Raw genomic sequence first — 7,682 nt, forward strand, 5'->3', positions numbered from 1 at the left:
AACACATAATTGTAAAGCAACTATACTCCAAAAAAATTAAAACAAAAACAAAAATCCCAGGCTTCCCTGGTGGCGCAGTGGTTGAGAGTCTGCCTGATAATGCAGGGGACATGGGTTCGAGACCTGGTCTGGGAGGATCCCACATGCCGCGGAGCAGCTGGGCCCGTGAGCCACAACTACTGAGCCTGCGCGTCTGGAGCCTGTGCTCCACAACAACAGAGGCCACGATAGTGAGAGGCCCGTGCACCGTGATGAAGAGTGGCCCCCACTTGCCACAACTAGAGAAAGCCCTCGCACAGAAACAAAGACCCAACACAGCAAAAATAAATAAAGAAATGCTCCTTTCAACAATCCTTTATAAAAAAAAAAAAAAATCCCACATCAACCAACTTAGAACATATGTGGGCTTTTGTTTTTATATTTGAGCTAGAGACCTTCATCTAGGTACCAAAGACTCAACCAAGGAGTATTTTTAGAGCGGTATGAGGATCAATTATGTACTTAGAAGCTAAGGTCAGCTCCCTTTATTTTCACTTCATTCTGTCTTCTCTCAATGGGATAAACATGTCAACTGCAGTCAGCAGGGAAACATGAGAGTTAGCGTTACATCTGAGCTTAGAGTTCCACACAGGGAGTAGAGAAGGTGGAAAAGGTTTACAGGGTATGATGAGTCAGTCGAGTTTGACTCACTGTGTTTGAGATAATAGACCATAGATGATGGTGACTATAAATTACTTTAGAAGAGTTCATTTCAGTTACTGTGATATTTTAGCTACCAACCTAGGGTAGTCATTTACCAATGATTGGGAATTCACTCTCCAAGGATGCTCAGATATTTTTCAATAGAAAGGGCTATTCTAGAGGCTGCTACAAAAGTTTCAGCCCTCCTCCCTTCCTTGATTGGTTGGTTTGGTAATTTAAACAATAAATTTTAGAAATGTGTTTTCACTGGTAAAAGTAAATCCTTGAATTAGCACAGTATATGTTTTAATAAAAGTACTTTTGTTTTTAAAATCACTATTATGTATCACACTGTGCATACACTGCTGTATCTTACCAAAACATTAGTCTGGGATTAGTTAGAAATGAGAAAAATAGAATGGCCTCTCACCATAAATAGGTTGAAAGCACTGCTCTAAAGTGTAGCTACATCTGCCTCTAGGAACCTTTTCTCTGCAAGGAGTGGTCAGATTAACTAAAATGGCAGAAAACTACAACTATGAGTGTGGACAACAGATCAGATGAACTGCTTTGTTCTTGTCTACTAAGAATCTCTCTATGTGGGGCAGAAGCTTTCCCTGTGACCTGACAGAGGGTTGTTGGGGCTGTCATTCAGGGCAAACAGTTGTTTGTGACCAAAGCGGCTTAGATCATTGCCCAACATCATCTGAAAAAAAATTCGTATGGAGCTTTCCAGAGAGGTCAAGCTGGAAGAAGAGTATCACCAACACAGAAGGAAATTTTTGAAACCTAATGTGCAATTAAGATTATGTGGGTGGCCAAAGGGGGAAAGTGGAAGGGGGGATGAATTGGGAGACTGGGATTGACATGTATACACTAATATGTATAAAATAGATAACTAATAAGAACCTGCTGTATTCAAAAATAAAAGAACATTCAAAAAATAAAATAAGATAAATAAAAAGAACGCCGTCTATTTAAAAAAATAAAAATAAAGATTATGCAAGTGGTTGGATTTAGAACTGCAAACTGTTGAGGAAAGAACACAGAATAAAAACCACCTCAGCTCAACCTTTTGACAAATAATATAAGTTATAAAAATTATTGTTTATATTCAGTTATTACATGAGCAAATCATTTTTATTTTTCTTCATATCCCTATTTCAATGTGTGTGGACACTTACTTTGGATTGAATCACTAGAATACTAATTAACTAATATTGTAAATATTGGTTTACTTTAAAATCTTAAAAAAAAAACTATGAATAGCTCAGGGCAGAATCATATTTTGTCTGTCTTTGTGCTGGCTCATTTCTTTAGTCAGTATCTAATTCAAAGTCTGGCTTATAACAAGCAATCATCAATTATATAATAAATAAACATATGTACATTTATTTGTGAATATGTATATATGGGTATATATATATTTATCTATATACATCATTCTAGTTGTATTAATTATGCCAATTTGGATTATTTAAAGGATTTAAGAAACTCTGTAAAAGTTTTTTCCCCTAGTTTTGTTGAGCTATAATTGACATACAACATTGTGTAAGTTTAAGATGTACAAGGTGACTATTTGATAGATGTGTATATTGCAAAGTGATTACCACAATAGGGTTAGTTTACACATCCATCACCTCACATAACTACAGTTTTTCATGTGTGATAAGAACACTTAAGGTCTACTCTCCTAGCATCTTTCAAATATACGATACAACATTAACTATTGTCACCATGCTGGACGTTACATCTCCAGAATTTACTCATCTCATAACTGAAAGTTTGTACCCTTTGATCAACATCTCCCAATTTTTCTTACCCCTCTGCCCCCAGAAACCAGCAATCTACTCTCTGTTTCTGAGTTTGACTTCTTTTTAGATTCCACATATAGGAATGTACAGTATTTGTCTTTCTCTGTATAACTTATTTCATTTCGCATGATGCCCTCAAGGTCCATTCATAGTGTCACAAATGGCAGAATTTTCTTATTTTTATGGCTGAATAATATTCCACTATGTATATATTCCACATTTTCTTTATCCATTCATCTATTGATGGACATTTAGGTTGCTTCCACATCTTGACTACTGTAAATAGTGCTGCAGTGAACATGGGAATGCAGATACCTATTTAAGATAGTGACTTCACTTTCTTCTGATATATACCCAGAAGCAGGATTATTGGATCAGATGGTAGTTCTATTTTTAGTTTTTTGAGGAACCTTCATAGTGGCTGTACCAATTTACATTCCCATCAACAGTGCACAAGAGTTCCCTTTTCTCCACATTCTTGCCAAAAGTTAAATGTTAAAGTTTAAAGATACAATAAAAGAGAAAGAAACCACAGGAAAACATCTGAGAAGTCTGGTACTTCTACGCATGGCTATCAAAGTCCTTCCTCAAACTCACAGGAAGTGGTTCATCTTCATAGCATGAACCACCAAGATATGAGTGAGATACACTGATCTCAGTAAAATATAAGTGTCATCCAAGGAGAAGACTTTTATACCTCTCTTGTCAGGTAGACAAAACTAGTTTGCATGACCAGTTGCAATAATAGAAACTAAGACTCCAAACAGAAACCAAATGTAATCCATTGATCTTCACATTTTCTATAAAACATGCTGACAAACTGCTCCCTGGTATATACTGATAGATTGCTCCCTGGTGCATTCTGTACCCTAATGCAGAAATACCTCAATCACTAGTTAGAATACTCCATTCAGCTTTGGCTAAGGGTTAACATCATGTCCTCATTCCAATCTTCAGGGATTAGAACAGGGTTGTGAAAGATCAGATTCAGATGAAATAAACCTTGTATTTACACATTATGTGCATGTTGTATGAGGGAAGGGGAGGGAAAGGCATGATGGATTCTCATAGTAATCCAAAAGAATTTCACTGCAAAAGAATCAGGCTCTAACAGAATCTCACTTAGTAGACCCAATTATATTTCCATGAAAACTGAGGCATCATGGTCTTAATCATAGTTCAGAAACAAACAAAAAACGATGTTTGTCATTTCCCTGACCTCATATGGAAGCTGAACAATCTATAATTTTTTTAAAACTCTACCTTGCCAAAGGTAAATCTTTTTTTAAAAGCTGATTTTATAATAAAAGCAATGAATGGCCAATATAACTATTATATTAAGCTGAGATGAGACAGTGACTTAATTTAGTGGAGCGGTAGGTCAGCAACAAAAAAGGCTTTAGGTCAGCAACAAAAAAGGCTTCCCAACTAGTCTCCTGCTCTTATAAATGTCTTCCACGTGTAGATCCCTGATGCTCTTGCCGTTTTGCAACTGTGAAACAAAGCGCAAGTTACTTAACCTCTTGTGCTCCAGTTTTTTCATCTTTGTATAATGGGGATAAAAATAGTACCTTTCTCACTGTTTTATGGAAACTAAATTAGTTCATAAAATATTTAAAACCTTGTGCCCAACACAAAGTATGTGCTTAAGAGTATTAGATGAAGTTATTGCTTGTAGCAGTTGTACGCAATATAATGCTTTTGAGGGTTCTCATACATTTTCATTATTTCCTAATAATGCTTTATAATAGTCAGGAGTTGTTTTTTATGTTTTTGTTCATTTCTTTATCCAATTTCTTCAAAATTCTTGGCCAAAGCTCCAAGGGCTTCATAGTTCATTTAATCAGCATGTTTTAGCATTAGTTAATATAGGTGTGTTCTATTTCTTTTTTATAGCCTCAGGCTGATCAGATCTAGCGTCTTACTCTTAGTTCTTAAAAAAGAGGTCTAATTTTTTCCTGAGGTATAAATTTTAACAGTTTCCATCCCACATCTCTTGAAAAAGATCAGGACTTTTAAGAACATTAAATAACAAATCCCATTATTTTAACACAGTTATTTCCAAGATTAAATAGGCATGGCATTAAGCACTACATTGCACATATTCTTTTCATGCACTGACTACTAAAGGTTTTCAGCATTGCCCAAAGTATTTTTAACTCCCTGGATACGTACAGCATTTCAGACACTTACAGGAGGCCCTGAACATACGAAAGACCAAAATAAAAAATGAGCCTGCCTATACTATCTCATTTTAGAGAGGAAAACAAGTATCGATGAGACAAAAACTCAATATTCATGGTTTTCAAATAAGGTGAAGTAAAAAATCTTTCCTTTTAAAAATCATAAAACACCATAATTGAAAGGGACCTCCAAGGTGACCTATAAATTAAGAAACTTTAAGACAGATGTTACAATCTGAGATCCGAGACCTTACTATAGCCTACATTTTCCTGAAAAGGAAATTTATAAAAATGACTCATATTGTAAAATAGTTAATGCATTTCCAGCTCCAATCAATGAGCAGACTTACCTACACAACCAGAATCAATCATTGCACTTTAAATTCTGTGGAACAAAGTTTTATAATTCTCAGACAACATCATCCTCATCATGAGTCATGTTTCTCAAGCAGCACTTCATATAATATTCTTCATCACACGACAGACAGACAGACAGACAGACACACACACACACACACACACGGATGTAAAATGGAAGCATTAGCATTTCTAAATGAGCATGTGGGGAAATCACAGGAGATTTTAGAATGTTTTGGGCCCTGGGATCCTGTTACGCTTGGTTTCCAGCTGTGCCACACTGGTGCCTGCTTTTCACAGTAAGATGTTATACACAGCAGGAGAACTAGACAAAAAGGGTTTTAATAATCAGTAATGGCCCAAATTCAGAGACGTTAGGTTCTGCAAACCTTGGAAACAATCAAGGACTGTTTCCTTGGGATTTCCGTTTATTTTCAGCTTTTTAAAACAATTGTTAGAAGACAACTGAGCTATTAATGACTAATTTCCAGCTCCCACTAAGTATTACATGGGAATATAAGGGATGATAGGCATTCAGACAGTTCACACTGTTTGGCATTTATACTATTTCTACAAACAAACACTTCTTTACATTATTCTTCACAAATATGAAACAAAATATGCAGAGAGATAGGAAAAAAAGTGCTATACCTGTAAGATGTCAGAAAACAGAAAATTTTAATTTGATGCATTTCATTTTACAGATATATAGTATATAACATTGCAGAAATTATAGAACATAAACTACTGCTACTACGAAACCTACCAGTGTTTGCTTTTCAAAATATATTGCTTAAAAAAATGAAAAATCAGCATATACGTGTATGTTTAGATGTATGCATGTATATATGTGTGTATATATACATATTTTATATATATTTATGTCAGTATTAAAGAAGTTTCATAAACACTTAAAACTTTAAAAAAGAGGGTACTTTTCCATGCTAAGTTTTGAAATAACAATGTGGAAAAACTGAAGTTTTAAAAATGTTAGCTGTCAGAGAAGAAATGAAAAACAGGATCAAAGTACTGAACATGCATGTACATTTTCATTTCTTTAAAGGAGTAACAAAAAGACTACCTAGTTTTATTAAATCTGGAAGTCATCGAGAACTTCAGTCTTACTGAATTCAACTGAAAATCTACTTGATTTCTCCCTATTACAGCTTATCAAAATGCTGGTCTAGTTTCTACTATTTAAGTAAGTCTCATCACAGAAATCTCACTACTAAATACACAATCAAAAAGCCAACAGAGACTGTAAGATGTCTGGACTCCACACATCTTTCTCTAACTTTCTGAGGAAATTACTCTTCACAGAATGAGCAGGCCTTCTGAGCCTGAATGCATCTCCCCAGGCATCTTTTCAAAACCTCAAGTTTCTTTGAGACCCAGAGGTTCATTTTAAAAATTCAAAGGGATTTTGCATTAGACTCCAAAATGTATCCCTATTTGTGATAATATAATGTTTATTATCACTCTCTCTCTGAGAAAACGATTAGTCTCTCAATTTCTAAAAATCTGTACTAAATCAAAGAGCAACAAACATACCAGCTTGGCCCAATATTGTACCTTTCCTTGGCGTCGTGGTGTTTCCAGAAACAGGCTCACAAATAGCATGCATATAAAGGGCAAATGTATCTGCATACGTGAATCATTAAATACTTACCTGCATGTAAGGACTATTTCAGAGCAGAATGCTATTTTTGCAGAAATTTTGAATTGTGTTTCTTCGTGTTGAGAGATCAAGTTGTTTTGTATTTTGTAGAAGACTGAAACATTGATTCACCTGTCAGTCTTGTATATATTTCAAGGAATTTTTCATGAAGTAGGTGCCTGATATTAAATCTTTAATTTTTTTAAATCATGAATGCTGTGATTTTCATAATAAAAATGACCTAAATTTCTCAAAGGATATATACATAAATCCTCACTCTTTTTACATAACCCTTAGACTTTGTTTTCTCTAAAGCAATCTTGTCATGAGATACTGAAACATTCAGTCTTGCATTGTAGTTGACCCTTGAGTGTGTCCAGCCTTGAAAATACATATGATAACTGAAGTACTTCCTGGATCATTCTTTATCATTAAAAGGATGACTGCCCTCATTCACCACATTAAGATTTACAGTTTGTTAGAGCGTCATTTTTACCTATGTGAAAAAATTTTAACAAGCCATTTTTAATTCAGTTCATAAAATTCTGAACAGCAATTACTCAAACTAAGTCAGAATATATCTGTTTAATAACGCAAGCTTATAAAAGCACATCTCATTAAAGACTTTTAAAAACTGTGTATTCAAACAAACTTTTTAAATTTAATTCAGAATTTTACTACTCATGAGAACTCAATAAAAGTCAAGATGAAACTCTTTGAAAGTGTTGGTAAATATTTGGTGCTAACAGATGCACTGAGGGGGCACAGTGACCTTCAGATGAACCAGCCACCTGCCAGTGTGCATTTCTCTTCCTAATCAATACTCACACACACACAAATTTATTTTTCCAGGTATGTCTACATTAATTATTGTATCATCAAATACTTTGAAAATTAACATGTATTCCTAGACATTATTAACAAGGTTGCCAAAAGATAAATCAGCAGTATTCTTAATATTTATACTCTCATACAATTCTTTGAAAAATA

The sequence above is a fragment of the Pseudorca crassidens genome, chromosome 3, assembly GCF_039906515.1.
Source record: "Pseudorca crassidens isolate mPseCra1 chromosome 3, mPseCra1.hap1, whole genome shotgun sequence".
Classification (NCBI taxonomy): domain Eukaryota; kingdom Metazoa; phylum Chordata; class Mammalia; order Artiodactyla; family Delphinidae; genus Pseudorca; species Pseudorca crassidens.